Source organism: Engystomops pustulosus, chromosome 5 (genome assembly GCF_040894005.1).
Source record: "Engystomops pustulosus chromosome 5, aEngPut4.maternal, whole genome shotgun sequence".
In the NCBI taxonomy this organism is placed as follows: domain Eukaryota; kingdom Metazoa; phylum Chordata; class Amphibia; order Anura; family Leptodactylidae; genus Engystomops; species Engystomops pustulosus.
In genome coordinates this window covers 51,529,933-51,548,806 of record NC_092415.1, presented here as the reverse complement: position 1 = coordinate 51,548,806, position 18,874 = coordinate 51,529,933, and the positions used below count along the sequence as shown (strand labels likewise).

At 39.6% G+C, this 18,874-nt stretch overlaps 1 long non-coding RNA gene across 1 annotated transcript; it reads right to left on the bottom strand.

Annotated features, from left to right (window-relative positions):
- Positions 1 to 869: 869 nt before the first annotated feature.
- Positions 870 to 3,222, bottom strand: LOC140132769 (uncharacterized). The gene is made up of 3 exons (XR_011855709.1): positions 3,109 to 3,222; positions 2,773 to 2,998; positions 870 to 1,261 (listed from the first exon to the last, which is right to left on the bottom strand). It is a non-coding gene; the product is annotated as an uncharacterized lncRNA (long non-coding RNA).
- Positions 3,223 to 18,874: the final 15,652 nt, after the last annotated feature.

Below are 18,874 nucleotides of genomic sequence, written 5' to 3'. Positions count from 1 at the left end.
ACATTCAGTAGATTGGCCCTTTCCTCATCTCCTTTCACCATGACCCCCATGTTATTAATAAGGGGGCCCACACTCTCAGTTTTTAGTTAATTATCATTTATATACTTGAAAAATAATTTGGGATTATTTTTGCTCTCCCTGGCAATTTTTCTCTCCTCTATTTTTGCAGCCTTTATCTGCTTTTTACAGGATTTATTTTTCTCTTTATAATCCTGTAATGCCTCATCGCTACCTTCACATTTTAGCACCTGCTAAATATCTGCTAGTAATAATATTAATCTTCATTTATATAGCGCCATCAAATTCCGTAGCGCTTTACAAATCATATCTAAGGGTCTGTTAATGCTCCTTGAATACTCTATATCAAATTGAGCACAGATAAGTACATGCTGAAGAGCTTCATTTACTCCTGTGGGACACCCAGGACAGCTAACTGGATAGTTATTATGGAAGACCATAGAGGCAAATGGAGTGCAGGTCAGCAATGAACAAGTTTCCCATTTTAATATAGTATTGAATATTTTGTAGATTACCAAACCATACAAGGTAAACCCCCAACACAGCATCTATTATACCATAACATCACAGGTTCTTCATGTCTTAGTTCTCTCTGGATGAGTAGAAATGGCATTCAGCTGCTCACTAGCATATGGACAAGTTCTTCATAGGCTTCTTCATGGCTCAGAATTAGTATTATCCATCTATAATCTGGTGTGAGAATCCAAGGGGCACTTAACACCATATTATTATAAAAAAAAAATATATAAATAACAACCCCATTTATTTTGTAATTAGAGTAACTGATATTTAACCCACTTATTGAACACTGTAATAAACGTCATAACAAATGATGCAGGTTTTTTATTGTCACCAAAAATCATCAACATAAGTGATCAAAAAGTTGCACTGTAGTGTCAGCCCTTCCTTCCTCATGGATTGGAAACTCTTGTGGGCAGGGACATCATTCCTATTATTTAATCTCACAATGTCTTTCTCTGTTATGTCTTATTGTATTTGTATCTGTACACCTTGATCCATAAAGTGCTGTACAAATAAAGAATTATTATTATTATTATTATTATTATTATTACAGGCGTCCCTGACGAACAGTTCTCTCTGCCCACTGAGACCTCTGGTGAAGATCTCTGGAGGCTTTACTTTAGTCCCAGGCTGCAATGATCAGCTGTAAGGTCTCTGTAATGATGTTGTATTGATGATCCTTATTCCTATGACAGCCAAATTTTGGAAAATCTAATTGTTCCTGTGACAAAAAAAATCTTGTCTGGAGTTACAATTATAAAATATACCTGTACAGCAGCATAGAATTAATTGTGCTCTATAAATGATAATAAAATAATTACTAGGGGGTACTACAGGAGGATTTTGCACCCCCCACTCTCCTAGTGGACACAAAGAGATTAGACCTTTGTCCCCTATCCAATTGTGTCATTTATGGTGGAGCCCATTTAGGAAATCAGTACTGAAATTCTCATGAACTTTGGATCATCTGATTTATAAAGACGTTGCTACCTACAGACTAGTCAATGAATGTCTAATATATGCAGGTGTCATTGGACCTGTATCGATTTGTAGAAGTGGATCACCTGACCTTGTACCTCTAAACGTGGTGGCCATGGCAGGGATTGATTAAGGTAGTTTGAGAACCCTTGGCACTTCTGTGAGCTGACTGTTTGACATTGCTGGCGGGGCCTCCTTATGAGTAGAGTAGTGGGGGGGGCCCTGGGGCATGTGCATTACATGAATAGCCAGGCAGTACTGGTGTTTCCGTAACTTCTAAAAAAGCTAATTGAATATGTTGTTATACAAAGAAAATAGAAGCTCAGTTGTCATTGTAAAAACATGGATTGCTTTCTTCTTTCTTATTGCTTTACATCACTCGCACAATAATTGATATTTATGTAATTCACTAACATTCTTTAACATCTAAAATTCTTGAATGATAAAGATCTGACACTATATCTTACAGCAAATAAATACACATTAATAAGATATCTACTATTATTATGTGCTCTTATGAACAATTTGACTTTCCTCAAACTGTTAGCTTCACCTTCTGTACTTTTTTCTTAATAAACTATGGCATTTAATACTCACTTTTCACTTGTTTACCAATAAAATCATATACAATATGTCTGTAGTTCTGTGTATGGTTTTCTTACAATGACATTCAAAGATATTCGACAAAATGATGGGTGACTCACGGCGAGGTCAATTGAGTCATTAAGTGCAGTCATAGGCCATGTCTATAACCCATAACCACCATCACCTGGAGAAACATAACTAACTCATTGAATCACTATCTGAGACACGTCCCGCAGATCATATTCGTACTGGAGGTTGTCTCATGATCAGTCAACCAGTCTTTTAAGATCTGTAGTAGACACATTAGTATTTGATGCCAGACATTGTATCCAGCCCCATACTGGATTCTCCTATATCAGGACATTGGGGTATCTGTAGGACAAGCAAACAAATAATATCTCGGAAAGCTTGAATAGTACGCTTCACGTGTGTCTCTAAAGATTAGATTTCCTTTTTTTTTAGTTCATGGTTTAGGAAATCTGGTGAAGCATATTACATAGAAGACAGAAGAAATTCCTTTCTTTCCTGTAGCAGCATGTATTGTATAGTCCGTATAGAGTGCGAGGCTACATTGACAAGTTACTAAATGCTCAAGACATGTTTCCTAGATGCGGGCAGCAGGGAGATCAGTATCCTGTTCTCTGAGCGAGGCACTAAGCACAATCATACCTGTTATGGTGGTTATTCAGTCTTATGATGACTTGACTTGACATGTAAACACATCTGCGGGGAATTCCAGTGCTTGCTCCTTTCTTTGCGGTGATACATTGAACCTGTTATTATTGCATCACATAGAATAAGTGAGATAAAACAAAGGCTCCATTGTAATTAATGTTTTAGTCTTGTGAAGTTTATAGTGGCAGGTATCATATTATTATAGCATACTCCAATATATCTGAAAAAGAATTAAACATATCTTTATGAGCAGTCCTCAAGAGGAAGAAAATGGTCATTATACAAAATGTATTGTGAAACCAAAAATATGGTCACCCATATTATACGTACCCTGTTAACGTTTGCCTTTTGCCACCGAGATCCACGGGTCACGTGACCCTGAGGAAGCAGGCCTCAGGACTTCCTGTGATGTCCGTTGTCCTGCTGGTTTATGGCAGATGGAGGAGGCTGGGCTGTCATTACTGTTTGCATGCCCCCTCTGTCATAACCACTCCCTCCATCACAACAGCTCCCAACAACTGATATGGGAGTGGCTATGACAGAAGGTGCATGCAGATAGTAATGACTGCCAGGCTCCCTCCAGCTGACATTAGTCCACAGTACACAGGATCTCACGGGAAGTCCCGAGTGCTGTTGCCTGGGGGTCACGTGACTTGCACCAATCTACAAACTCTATATTGAATTTGAAAGATACCCCCAAAATAAAAGCATATAAACCTAATCAACACTCTTTTTTCCCTTTGTATACTCAACTTTCTAGTGGTGGCTAGAGACTAGCTGTCCTATACACTGCATAAAGAAAGTTGTTCTCCATTGGGCACATGTATCAATAAAAAGAAAGCAATAGGAGTGATACATGTCACCCCATAACTTCCTTAGGATAAAACATGGCGCTATACTGATTTCACAAGTACTGAGGTGCTTAGGTACTGATATTCTTTTCTGTGACTTGTGTCTAACCTCCTTGGTCTTGCTTATTTTAAAAAAAAAACAATCAGTTTAATCCTTATGCAGATGTGCATGCCCGGGAGGAGGAGGGAAGAGGGGTGAACACCTTTCCCCTCTCCACATCATAGAAAGACACCGCCATATTCCGGCAAAGTACAGGAAAGTCCCACTTGGAGGGCCCCCCTTTTCAATCACGGTGAGACAATTGGCGCTCACCGCACCATGACCATGTGCCATAGACCTATATGGGGGCTGTGATATGGCTACAAAATTATTTTTCCGTATCATGGCCCACAATTCAGTTGTGTGCATGAGGCATCATTCGAGGGGTGGAAGAAATGAGCCAGATAAGTGGAGAAACCAGGATTTTGTATTTGTTGACATACAGCATATTACAATTGTTGTTATATTTGATCTTTTTTTTATCTAAATAAAGCAGGTCAAAAATATAGTATACCACAGGACTCCACTTCTATAAAGTTCTCTGAATGATTATCTGCTACATTATTCCATCTACAATCTAGTGGATAGGTGTGTCAACATACTGAAGACCGCAGAGAACTCAGGAGGCATTTGGCTGTGCATGCACAGACTAGAACGGGGTTTAAGAAAATGAAATGTGTGAATATAATTAAAATAACAAATACAATTTTGGGGTTGCTTTGCACTTCAATTGAAATGGTTTAGCAGTGAGAATGAATAGAGTTTGTGACATACACCTGTTCCCAGGATTCTCTGTGTGGAAATGTAATTCAATCACTGCAATAAGCAGATGTAGCCCGCTATTGCTATTACACTACTCCTGTAATTGCTAATGTTTCTCAGATCTTCATCTAGTAAAATAATGTGTGCTCACGTTTTCTGGTGATCACTAAAAATATCTCATATTATATCATAATTTCAGAGCGGCTGTGTTTTCAGTTCATTACTTGAATACGTGTCGAAATTAGATGAGTAAAGTTTCTATAAACAGGTGTCACCTTTGTATAATTACCTTGGCAATAAACTATCAAAATTCCCAAAACAAAACTGCATTTCTTTTTATAATTAACAAGTTTTTTAATATTATGTTTTAGGCACCAACTATAAGGTAGTAAAAAGCAGAAGTGATACTATTTATCGATAGGGTACTTGCACCTTCCTAATAAAAGGCAAAGCAGAATATGGCCTTTAATTTGAAGGCACTTTGATGCAACTTGTATGGGTAGGGATACCTGGCTTTGTACTAAACTACTCATGGCTGAAGTCTCAAGATCCAATTTACAAAATGTATAATAGTTATCATAGTGGCAGAACTATTCAGCACCCGTAACTAAAGTAGATGTACCCAGGCTTGGGAGACTTAGAAAACCTGTAAAGGTTTGTTTTCCCCATGTAAGGAGACTAGGACTGTAAATACATTATACCTGGGGCCAAGTACTTCAATAATGGATTCTAGCAGTTTGTAAAGGGGTTTGCTCAACACATTTCTCAAATTTGAATGCCCCAGTGATGTTTACACAGTAAAGCTAATTTTTAACCCCTTTACATTATAATTTTACTCAGTTTTATTGTTGTTTTAGCTCCTATAACTCAGTGATGGTCAGTGTAAGATTCCATAGTGTGGGTGGGGACTCTCTAAGCAGACACATCATGATCCCTCTAGTACTGTGAGATGCTGTGCGCTGACAATATGCTTAGATTATCAGGGTACAAAGTTTATCTACACTTTTATTTAGCTTCTGAACATTTTACTAGTATCTGACACAGAGACGAGACAGATCAGATATGAGAAATTATGAGATCCATGAGATGCATAGAACACACAGTGACACACTTCAGCTCTACTACATCTGACTTGTAACAAACACTGTCAGTGCTGCTACATCTGAGATATAACACACACAGAGTGCCTCCCCCTGCTGCTTGCCGCCAGGTCTGTGTGTGAGCTTGTCTTGTAATGGAAAGGCAGGAGGCAGAAAGACAAAGCAGACTAGAGAAGCTATTCATTAGAAGAGTCTTCCATAATCAGAAGATTTAAGGATGGATCCTGGGGCAACCAAGGACTGATAGTGAAGTTTATATCTGTTAAAACTACTAATCCCAAAAGGACTGGCTAACTGTGTAGGGGGGCCTCCCAACTCCCACATTGGCAGATATGAGGGGAGAGAATTTTAATATATTCAATACTTTTGTACATGGAGTGATGAGTTTGAGCTTGAACTGTTGAGTTTGTCTTCTCCACCACCACCAATTCAAAATAAATGTGCTTCGCATGCATGTGTATGAAGGGGAAGATTTGTCCTTTCAGGGGTCAAACGCGAAGTTATATTTGGGTGGTAAGATGACACAAGAGATGACTCTGAGTTATTGGATCTACAAAGAACGCACAATCAAATCAATACAATTGTTCTATGTTATTTAGGGTAAAAGGAATTGATCATTGTACATCAAATGTCTGACCCTAAAAGGGTCAAATAGTAACCTCTTCTTTAAAATGCTACAAAAAACTATCCTCTTCACCAAGCTGTTTATGAATGTGTATAGGAAGTCAGGAGTCATGACTTGACTTGGGAGTTGTTGATAGATGTCTTGGACAACACTTGACCCAGAATTGGCTCAGCTCCTACTAATTGCCTCCACTTGCTTCCATGTTATGTCTCTAAGTGCAGCTAAAAATATTTTCATTCACCTTCCACCTTGGAAGAGCGTTTCCATGAAATACTCCTCCATGTCTGTCTCCTTTATATATTATGATAAATCCTAGCATTATATGTATTTGTCATGCTGAAGTAGCACAACGTGGGAGAATTATTCTCTCCCTATTTTTGCTATAGGTCACAGGTTTTTTTTATCAATAACAAAGAAATTCCACCAGTGGAAAATATAAACAAAGAAAAATATTTTTTTGAATCTGAACTGTTTCAGGCCAGAATAGTCCAAGATTTAGTCCAAACAACACAAAATATAGTTTGATCAAAACAAAGCATATCCTGTGAGTTTACAGTAAGTATGAGTGTAGGGGAGGATTACGACTGTATTATTTATGATGTCCCTTACTATTTTGGGTAGGCTAATAGATATTGCAAGTGCAAAGACCAATTAACACTGCAATTGGCAAAAACAATTGGTCTTCTAGTTAGAACATATGATTATTAGAATCACATCCACAAAGACAAGATCTGTGAATGCGCTATAACTATTTTATTAACTGAGCAGATTGCATATATAATATTTGGAGGTAGCTTAGGATGATAACACTTTGCCTGGGAAGAAACATCAGCTTCCTAAAAGTCTTACATCTGTAGTCTACTCATAAAAGCAGCCCATACTTATTAGATAAAGGAGGAAGAACTGGGCTGTTGGATTTCAACACAAAGTTGAAAGGGGTGTTCCCATTTCAGGAAATAAATGTTATTGTTTGTAAAATGAAAAGTTATACAATTTTCAAATATACTTTCTGTATCAATTCCTTACAGTTCTCTAGATCTCTGCTTGCTCTCACTCTATTGGAAGCTTCTATGTTTACTTCCAGTGGTCAGAAATCTGACCAAAGTCACACAGGTGCACAGATAGTTAGTATCACAGAGAGTAATCAGAGCCATATGTTATATCAAGCCGTGCACCTGTGTGACCATGGTCAGATTTCTGACCACTGGAAGAACATAGAAGCTTTCTATAGAACAGGGATCAGGAACCTTTTTTGGCTGAGAGAGCCATGAACGCCACACATTTTAAAATGGTATTCCGTAAGAGCCCTACAATATGCACATACCTCCCAGTAGATAGGTAGCCCCAGTATATATATTCCCAGTAGATAGGTAGCCCCAGTACATACCTCCAGTAGATCGGTAGCCACATCACATGCCCCAAGTAGATCGGCAGCCACAGCAGATGCCCCCAAGTAGATCGGTAGCCACAGCACATGCCCCCAAGTAGATCGGTAGCCACAGCACCTGTGCTCCATGCAGGCAGCTCCTCATCGCTCCCGCGCTCTTCTCTTTGACCCAGGCTTAGACAATGGCAGCAATGGTGCCTGGGCTGCACAAAGGACGTAGGCAGCAGTAACATCGCTGCCTGTGTTCAGTGATCAGTCTGAGACACACACAGCAGCCATCACTATTTATTAAAGATCTGTCTGAGAGCCAGATGCAGCCAACAAAAGAGCCATATCTCGCTCCCGAGCCATAGGTTCCCTACCTCTGCTATAGAATGACAGAAAGCAGAGATATAGAAAACCGTGAGGAATTGATACAGGAGGTATATTGGAAAAATGTATAATTTTACATCATACAAAAAATAACAGTAATTTGCTAAAATGAGAATACTCCTTTAAAGGATCATTGCCATAATTGGTTGCTGGAGGTGGCTCTCCCCTCTCTTTATTAAAAGACATCTACCACCAGGATTAAGGATTGTAAACCTAGCTCACTGACATACTGGTTTGTGTCCCCTCTGACATAAACCTTTCTTTAAGCTTCTTTAAGCTTCCTAAGCTTCAAAAATATGCAAATGTACCTGAAGGGCCCCTAAGGCTAATTTACATAAGTTTAGAAGCCTTTTTTGTAAAAACCAGAGCATAAAAAGCTAAAAGAAGAGCAGATCCAGAGGGGGCTCACGCCAGCATATCAGTGTGCTTGGTTTACAATCCTTGATCCGGGTGGTAGATGTCCTTTAAGAGGAAATAGTTCTTAGCTGAGCTGTGGTTGTATGTGTATGGAGGCATTTGAGAACTCTAGGCCATGAATGATCTGTTTAAAATCCTTTATGACAATGTGATTCATTTCACATTACCACAAAGCAACTGGGTCCTCAACTAGTGCTGATTCAGAATGCCGAAAAAGGCATTTTTAAAATCAGCATAGCATAGGCTATTGGAACCTGCCACCAGCTACAGATGACATTCCTGGTGACAGGTTCGCACCCCCTCAAGTTTTAGCAATGTCACAATGACCAACGGATATTATAAATGGTAGCATTTCGTCCTGCACTTCTCTAGACACTTCCTTGAGGCACAGAAAGCACATCCCCTGTTGGCTTCACAGTTGCTGCCATGTGCAAGGACCCGCGCCTGCGAATTGGCACATGTACGGTGCGTCCTCCGTGAAGGGCGACCAAGGACGCTCAAGGCCAGGGCCGAACTGATAGGTGCACAGCGCATGTGCAGGAAATTCGCTGAGGAATCTGTGATGTTGAGCAGGCGGCATAAAGCTGAGTAGGCAGGGGAGCTTGACTTTATAACTATGCTCCCCTGCTCCTTGACCGGATAGCTGCTACACCAGGGGATGAATCAAAGTAGTTTTTTCATCAAAGATCCCATGTAAGTTAATCCCACTAGAAGCGATGGGACATGTTCACAGTCATGCATAAGGTACTATACTGTATACTGTATGGCTTATGTGCCTTTTTTGAGCTGACAGGTTCCCTTTAAATCTGCCTTGCTGTGTGGAAATCATGTTTTATATTTTAGGCTTATAAAATTGTGCAGTTGTATATCAGCAATTTCAATAGGTGCAGCACAGAATAGTTACTTAGGACATGAATGAATGTGTTTCTTGGACAAGTTTTGTGCACTAAGAAAAATAAAAGGGAAAAGCTGATGTATGTTTCTTTCACTTTAAATCTAAATCATTTTGACACATTTATCTCCCTAGTTCGCTGTACACACAAATGTCTTTTACATGGCAATGAAAAGAACAACTTTTTTTCAAAGCCTAGAATGTAAAGCAACAAGACTGGAAGGAAGAATTTACTAATTACTAATGCACTGTTAGAGGCCTAGAGGCTACACAGCCCTCCTGCTGGCACCATACAACAGCATGAAATGTAATCACATGTATTCCTATACAAAATACAATGTACACATGTTTTGTCAACTTGTAGTTTTTTATTTATGTTTTTCTGATGTGGCTTCTTTGCAACTATATTGAAATTTAATTCTGGTATAATATTACTAAAAATTGAAAAATGAATATAATCAGATTATTTTTTACTGTTCAAAGTGTTCAAAGAGTTACACTGACCCTCAGAAAAATCTATATTCCCAAATGTTATGATAAAAAAATGAAACTTTTGTTGAAAATTTTGAAAACTATTACTCTGTGTGATGTAAAAATGGTATGCCTTTGTTTGGAAGCTTCGGTGCTATAATCAAAGGAAATCTACCATCAGAATCCATCATGATAAACCAGGGACATAACTCATAGATCCAGGCCCTGTGACTGTGGTAATCGTCTTATATTTGTTATCCATGGCCAGCTTCCTTCTAAAATTAACCTTTATAATTATTCTAATGTGCCAGAAGGGCTCTGGTGGTGTTACCTGAGTCCCTCTGAGTTGTAGCTTCACACGCTATTACATTGCGCAGGATCACTTCCCTCCCACTGAGTGAGATTACATCTGGCAGAGGGAAGGGGGAAGTGCCGAGGGAGAAGGGAGAGACAGTGTAACAGCCTGTAAGCCACAGCAAGGAGGGGCTCAGATAACGTCCCCAGAGCCCTTATGACTCATTAGCATCATTTTAAAAGTTGACGTTAGAATGTAGGATACCATGGATAACAAATATAAGAAGATTACCACGGTCACAGTCCCTGATTTATCATGCTTGATTGTGATGGTTGATTTCCTTTAAGATGGGGAGACCAAGCCCCGATACCGTATGAGTTCAAAATTGATATTGTTATAGATTATTTTTTGTTGTCTACTGTATATCCATGGACTAACTTACTGTCAATCTGCATAGAAGTTAAGCACAAATGTTTGGCACATGGATGTTACTTTCTTCTAGACATACTGGAGAGGTAAATATACAGTATACTGTACTTTATTGTAGAAGGATCATCAATCTTCAAAGCCAATTGCGCAGGCCATGTAAGATGGCAGACAGAAATCCTGTGGATCTAAAGTGAGTCTTATGTGTTGCATTGTTCCAAGTGTATCTTTGGGTCTCTTTGACATGCATGTAAAATGCTATATGCAACCCGTATTGTAATGTTTTCATATCGGAAGCATATGGCCACATTCATTTTGATGAGCAATCCGACCATCCATTTAAATGGCCATGTTGTCCACCGTACCCTACCCATTTCCGCTCCATATACCTCATAGAAGTTAAAATACATGTTTAATACATGCTGCATAAATGCAGTATCCAGAGAGACCCGAACCAGTTGGAGCTGCATTCTGTCAGCCAGCCAATAGTCAACCATCATTTGCCAGCCCATCATATTCTATATAGTATAGTACGGATATTGTGACATACGGATGAAAAATATCACATATATGTACAGATTCATATGACACAGAAATACAGGACTGGAGAAATCATATGTTCATGTTCTCCTTCATCAAAACAGTCTGTGTATCATCCGTATGTCACCATTTTTGCCAAAAACTAGGCCATGTGATAATTTTCTACATATGTGTGTTGTATCTAAGCAGAAGAATGCAAAAGCGGTCTGCAAAAATGTGTAAACCTGAATGCAATCCGCAAAAAACATGATACTCATAGGGGCACATACGTCCAAGTTGCGATCCCTTATCCGGACTCTCTGACGACAATGCACTGTGCCGCGATCCACGTAGATCCTGCGCCAGATATCCTGCATGTGTCGCTTCCCTGCTCAGGTCCGCCAGAGTTCACCATCTTCCTCCCGGTGTATGTAAGTGCTTGGCTTGCGACACAAATTTAAATGTTAAATCCCACGTGTAGTCCGGATCCGTCGGATGGTCTGACCACCTGCCCCCCTGATTTGTGATCCCGGCGTGATCCCTGAAAATTCGAGTAACCCGACAAAAATGCGGCCGCGGGACCCTTAGTAAAAAAGCCCCATAGACTTTACTGGGAAGGCAGCTACGCAAACACAGCACCATGAAAAACACATGTTTCAGGTTTTTTTATACAACAAGTTTTACAAACTCCCTCCATGATGTCCTTTTTAAAATTTGTTATTAATTGAAAAGCTTATAGAAATAAAAAGGATATAATAATGTTGTTATTAGAACATAATACCTCTTGTTTCACCCTCTCATCCTCATAGACTGTAAGCGCTTTGGGAGCAAGGGCCCTCAGTCCTATTGTTTAATATGACTTATTATTACTCTGCATTCTATTATTTTATGTGTATATGTTCCCCAGAATCTGTAAAGTGCTATGGAATATGATGGCGCTATATAAATAAAGATTATTATTATTTGTTATACAGTATATCTGTCAGATTGAAGTGTCCCATCCTGGCCCCCCTTCATTTCTGACTTTTTGCATGCTTATTATGGCCGGAGACACAAGGCAGAAACTAGCTGAAAAATGTCTGGTTTCAGCCACAGTTTTGCAGCGGTAGGGGGCAGAGCATTGCAGAGGCTGAGTGTTGTACTCCCTATGGCTTTATATGACCGTGTTCTTGAAAATGGACTGGCAGGATTTTTACGGAAAGGATGAGTATCGTAGTGGTGTATGATGCAAGGAGTGGCCTTTTTCCTCTTGGAACAGTGCAAACTGTAACCATGTTTTCAGCAGGGAAGAAGGGACTCCTTTCATCATATAGGGCCATGATACATGAGTCTGGTTTTCACAGATCCACCATGGTGGTGTGCAGGTGGCCTTGATCTGCAGTAATAAGTAACATGCTGCAGATAACATATTGAAGACCACTGTGTCCCCAATCTGGGACAGAATTCTGGCGGTAAATTCACAGTGGTTAAAAAAAAGTCTACTGATTAATTTTCGTTTCCAAATTGGCAAAAAAGTAAAACGCTGATTGATCTGTAAAGCACTGGTGGCAATATTTAAAGATTTCTTATAATATTGATTTATAATTTTATTATTACCATTGATAGATTTCACATTAGTTTTTAATTGACTGTATAGTAAAAACAACATGTTACAAAAATGCAAGGAAAAATTTGTGTGACTCTAACTCTGGAATCATACATGTAGTTCAAGGTGAACCTAGTAGTGCATACAAAAGACAGAAGACTTATCAAACTTTTCTTTTTACTTTTTCCCCTTTTTGTATCCACATCTGTGTCTGGATCAAAAACGTCATGTCATCAGCCATGACTACACCCAATATGATAAGATCTACTATTTACAGGCAGTCCCCTACTTAAGAACACTTGACTTACATACGACCCCTAGTTACAAACGGACCACTGGATATTGGTAATTTATTGTACTTTACAATAATCAGCTGTCGGAGTTATCAAATGTGGCTGTAATGAAGCTTTAGTGTTAATATTGATTCTTATGACAATCCTACATTTTTAAAATCCAGTTGTCACAGAAACCAAAAAAGTTCTGGCTGGGATTACAATGATAAAATATACAGTTCCGACTTACATACAAATTCAACTTAAGAACAAACCTACAGACCCTATCTTGTATGTAACCCGGGGACTGCCTGTATATCTACAACCAAACTTCATGTCCTGTCCAGTTGGCAGGGAAAGGGTTACAGAAGAGGACATTAACACACTTCATTTACTTGCTCTCCTGTAACATTATCCTATTTGTTACAATGATTAGTCCCCCTGCCATGTTTCTCTCCTTAGTCATGCTTCATTATTTAATCCGATTCTCCCTGCCTTGTACCTTTCACATATTGTCAGTCACCAGATTCACAATACTCCAGTTTTCTATTACCCTGTCCCTGATTACCACTTTTTTAAAGGGGTTTTCCCACTATATACATCCATTTTCCCTATTCAACAGAAAGGGGAAAAGTGCTACTAGGACCATAGTGTCACTACTAGGACCATAGTGTCACTACTAGGACCATGGATAATCTCCATGCACATTGCCTTATTACAGGGGTGATCTATTCAGAGTGGTAATAGGGCATCTGTAAGAGTGTATGCGACTTTAATGTATTTCGTCATACAAATCATACAACTTCAATATATATATATATATATATATATATATATATATATATATATATATACATTTTATCAAGTGGATGTTATTAAAAAAATACCTGTGTGTAGATAATTTCCTATAAATGTAGTCATATTGTCCCTTAGAAATGATATGGGTTACCTTGGATGTGACCATTCTCGCATCCTGGCAGCAGTGGTCACGCATGCACTATTGAGGTGCATGACCACCTGAATTTGGTGTTCATTACCACAGGAAAGCTTGGGGACATGCAATCACTCCCAACCATTTCAAATGCAAAAATGATTTGTTTCTTTGTGTGATCACTTCAGCAAAGGTGGTCGTATCCTAGGACAACAATCTCATTTCTAAGGGGCAACTACATTTTCTCACCTTTTTTATAGTCTGAGACAAACTTGTGACAAACTTTCACTATCACAGTGGTCGTGCCCCGGGGACCAAAATAAGTGGTCTCAGGCTAAAGCTGAAGATGATTATGATTTCTGAAAGAACTATTTAAATAAATGAGATAGTTTCAGAAATTTCTGAAACTAATTTACTAATTTTTTTTTATAGAGATGAATTTATTACTTATCCTTAGTACTGTAGGTGTTCGTGAACATCATATTGCTTGGGGAGGGGGAACACACCTAGCACCCCTGCTGATCAACTTAAACTGATCTTCCCCAAAATCTTCACTACACACAGTGGAGAAGAGGCTGTTAAATGTATTGAGAAGGTCAATGGAGTTTACATTAGATAAAATGTATCATTGTATCCACTACTGATAATAGATGATACCCCATCTTATCTCCCTCTCCTCCTACACAGCATGTGATGAGAACTCTCCATAGACCTCAGGATGGTGGCTCCAGTCTATTGCTGTCTATAGCAGAGCCACTGCTGTAAAACATGACACTGAGTGCTGGTAACACAGCAAAGGAGAAGCTCAGACAACTCAACAGGTCCCATAATCACATGCGAATATTAGAACTTAAAAATAATCTATAAATATTTTTTTTTAACCTGGTATCATGAAAAAAAGAGATATAATCCCTTTAAGCCACACACTTGTTTGATTATAAACAGGCATTTTAGACAGTGTTTTAGGCGCAAAACCACCAGAATTGTGGCACAAGTGCGTTAATACATATTCCCCATTGGAGCAGATTTATCAAGCTGTCTGAAAGTCAGAATATTCTTAGTTGCCCATGGCAACCAATCACAGCTCAGATTTCATTTTACCAGTGCTTGTTAATATTTTAAAGGGGAGCTGTGATTGGTTGCAATGGGCAACTAAGAATATTCTGACTTTCAGACAGCTGGATAAATCTGCCCCAATGGGGGGGGATGTATTAACGCACTTGCGCCACAATACTGGTGGTTTTGCGCCTAAAACACTGTCTAAAATGCCTTGCACCACAGTTATCAAGGCTTTTAGACAATTTTTTAGCAGCTTTCTGACTTGTCCGAATAAGGAATGTGGCCTTCGGGAAAATGGGTGTATCGTCATGCGAAAGGGGCGTGGCTTACGGGAAATCATCCGTGCACCCAAAATTCTGGCGCACAGTTTAGACCAAGTAAAAGTAGGTCTAAAGTAGGAATCGACAGTCTGCACCAGCATTCATCATCACAGAGATAGATCTGGCGCAGCAAAAGACAAGTGTTTTCCAGCTAGAAACTGGTGGAACCTGAGACACATTAGGGGTGATGGCACACGTGGCGTTTTGAACGCGTTTTTGAGCTGGTTTTAAGCAGTCCGTCAAAAAACGCATGCGTTTTTGTCCAGTTTGAATTTAGATAATTGGTCAAACCTGTCAAAAACTGATGTCTTTTCAAAAAAGCATGCATTTTTTGACAGACTGCTTAAAAATGTGCCAAAAGCGTGTTCATCACCCTACATCCCCTCCAATGTGTCATATATGTCTATTTTGGAGAAGCCTTTAAATGACTGTAGTCAGGAGATAAATGTCATCCAAGGTAAACTTATCTAACTCCTCCTGGTTATCAGTCTTTATTAGTCACCGTCTTTCTGACAGACTGACAAACAACATTTTGTGTAGCACGGAGCAGACATGCATCTGACAGGTGCATTAATTTGTCAAAGATCAGTTTAAGAGCAATGAATAAGTACATTTTAGTATTCTGATAGGGGGGCTGGGGGACATTTATAATAAATGTGGTGGTAAGATCACATGAAAACACGTCCATATGACAGCTACTAAATGCTACCCGTCAGGAGGCGGGTGAGAGATTTATCTTGGGTTAGAATGTGTGGTATGAATTTCACTCCAATTTACAGGGGAAGCTGTGGGGAAAAGAAACACCTGGGCAAATACATACTGGAGGCCGATTGTTATAATACAATATACTTATATGTATTTGTTGTGCACAATAATGAAGTATATAATTCACCTACTGAGCTACAATTGTCTTGGTCACTGAAGGTCTTTTAAACATCCTCCAACATATTTTTAGGAAGGATTTCTATAGACGGCAATAAAGGTCATGGAATGTTTTGCTACTCTGTCACCTACTTTTACCCCACTAAACTAACACCAGGTATGAAATGTCCTTTCAGGCATTGCCAATTTTATGTGAAATCTGAACCTTTTACCTATAAAATAATATCTTGAAAATCATGTGAAAATGAACAGAAAAGAGTCATCTGTTGCCTGAAATGAGTGAGACTCAGAGGCTGTTGGCGGGTGTCACTTGAGATGCCTATATCTTGGGTTCCATAGCAGACTTGTGGTTATAGCTGCAGATGAAGATCCAATTCTCTTCCTTTAATTCCTTTATTTATTTTTTTCCTTTCCTTTATATTTTGTTTACGCACACAGATTAGGCAGCACTGCACAGAGCTTGCCAAATTGGTCCATTTCCCTATGAGGCTCACAATCTAATCAACCTACCAGCATATTTTGGAGTGTGGGGGGAAACCGGAGGAAACCCACGCAAACATGGAGAGAACATACAAACTCTTTGTAGATGTTGACCCTGGGACTAGAACCCAGGTCTTCTTTTTCCACAGGCTCGGCCGTGTCTCCACAGGTTGGAGCGACTGTGGGAAGTCTGCAACAGGTACTTATTAACCCCTTCCCGACGCGCGCCGTACTAGTACGGCGCGCGCCGGGTCCCGGTGCATGGGGAGGGCTCGCGGGCCGAGCCCTCTCCATAGCCGGTAAGTCTTTGCTGCATATTGCAGCAAAGGCTTACCGGTAACACCCGCGATCGGTGCTAGCACCGATCGCGGGTGTTTTCTCCGCGATCGCCGCCGGCAATGCTGCCGGCGGCTTCAAAGAGATGCCATCTTGTCGTGGATCGCTGCTCCCCGATGACGTCACGGGGAGCGGCGATCCGTCGCCATGGTAACCTCGGGTGTTCCGAACACCCGAGGCTACTTCGTTTTAACCCATGCATTACAATGTGCTAATTGCACATTGTAATGCATGGGGAGTAAAATCCACATATACTGCCATACTGTAGTATGGCAGTATATGATAGGATCGATCAGACTACCTAGGGTTAGAGTACCCTAGGGAGTCTGAAAAATAGTAAAAGTAAAAATAAAAAAAAGTTTAAAAAAAAAAATTATAATAAAAAAACCTAAAAATTCAAATCCCCCCCCCTTTCCCTAGAACTGATATAAAAATAAATAAACAGTAAAAATCATAAACACATTAGGTATCACCGCGTCCGAAAATGCCCGATCTATCAAAATATGATAATGTTTTTTCACTATGTTTAACCCCGTAACGGAAAATAGCGTCCAAAGTCGAAAATGGCATTTTTTTGCTATTTTGAAAAATATAAAAAAATTAATAAAAAGTGATCAAAAGGTCGCACAGTCCCAAAAATTAAAGTAATGAAAACGGCATCAAAATTCGCAAAAAATGACACTATCCACAGCTCCGTACACCAAAGTATGAAAAAGTTATTGGCCCCAGAAGATGGCAAAATAAAAAAAAAAAATTTGTACAGGTGGTTTTAATTTTTTTAAATGTATGAAAACATTATAAAACCTATACAAATTTGGTATCCACGTGATCGTACTGACCCAAAGAATAAAGTAGACATGTCATTTGGGACGCAGAGTGAAAGCTGTAAAATCCAAGCCCACAAGAAAACGTCACAAATGTGGTTTTTCACCATTTTCACTGCATTTGGAATTTTTTTCCCGCTTCCCAGTACACACCATAGAATATTAAATACCGTCACTATGAAGTGCAATTTGTTACGCAGAAAATAAGCCATAACAGAGCTCTTTATGTGGAAAAATAAAAAAGTTATAGATTTTTTAAATTGGTGAGTGAAAAATGGAAGTGAAAAAACTAAAAAAGGCCAAGTCGTGAAGGGGTTAATAGCAGAACAACCAGCTTTCCCACATCCATCTAGATTTCCATACTCATTTTAAACACAAATCTACTGTAGTGGAAGCAACCTTAAATTGGTGATCCTCATCCTACCTCTAAAGATGACCCATCTTTGTCTCAGAGACTGGAGGGTGGTATCATTTCATATATTCATATATTGAGCTTTAAAGTACTTAGAACCATGGTTCTGTTAGCACATCAAATAGGAGAATCTCATCTTTCAAACTGTATCAGGCCTGTGGCTTTGTGAGCTACAAAACTTGAGATGCACACAACCATCAGGGGGACGTGTGTACAGTCGCAAGCTTGCAGCCGTACAGACGGCTATGGCGCATGGGCTTGGTACCGTTCTGAGCCGTAGCCGCAAAAAGATATAGCCTGCTCTATTTTTGATTGTATCGATGGCCGTGCAGATACTATTTTCTATGAAGAGGGGCAGTGGCCAGCGGCACTCAAGCCCTCCACCTGTCCCGCGTGCCAACGTGTGCCTGCCGGGCTATGGCACGGTGGGCATACGTTAGTGTGCATGAGCCCATACAAAAAGTTAAATACATTATGGAAAGGAGTATTGGGGGGCTTTTATCAATTTGGGCAGAGGGTGGCACTAGAAACGTGCTATGTTTTTCAGTGTGATGTAAGTTTGTGGTGCAAGGGATTAATAATGATTTGGAGCACAAACCAAAAGGTTGAGAACTGTCTCCCATTCATGAAGGTGAAATAGAAGTCCCTAGACCAGCTTTTAGCTGCTCTAATTATTTGCCAAAAACAGCGACAAAAAACACGGAAAAATAGAAGAGCCAGAAAAGTGTCGGATTCACAAGCTGCGCCACATTTTTGCACCCAAAAACAGCACAAGTCATGAGTGTCAAAAAATCACCAAATGTATTAATGTGTTGGTATTAATGTGTTGATCAGCGCA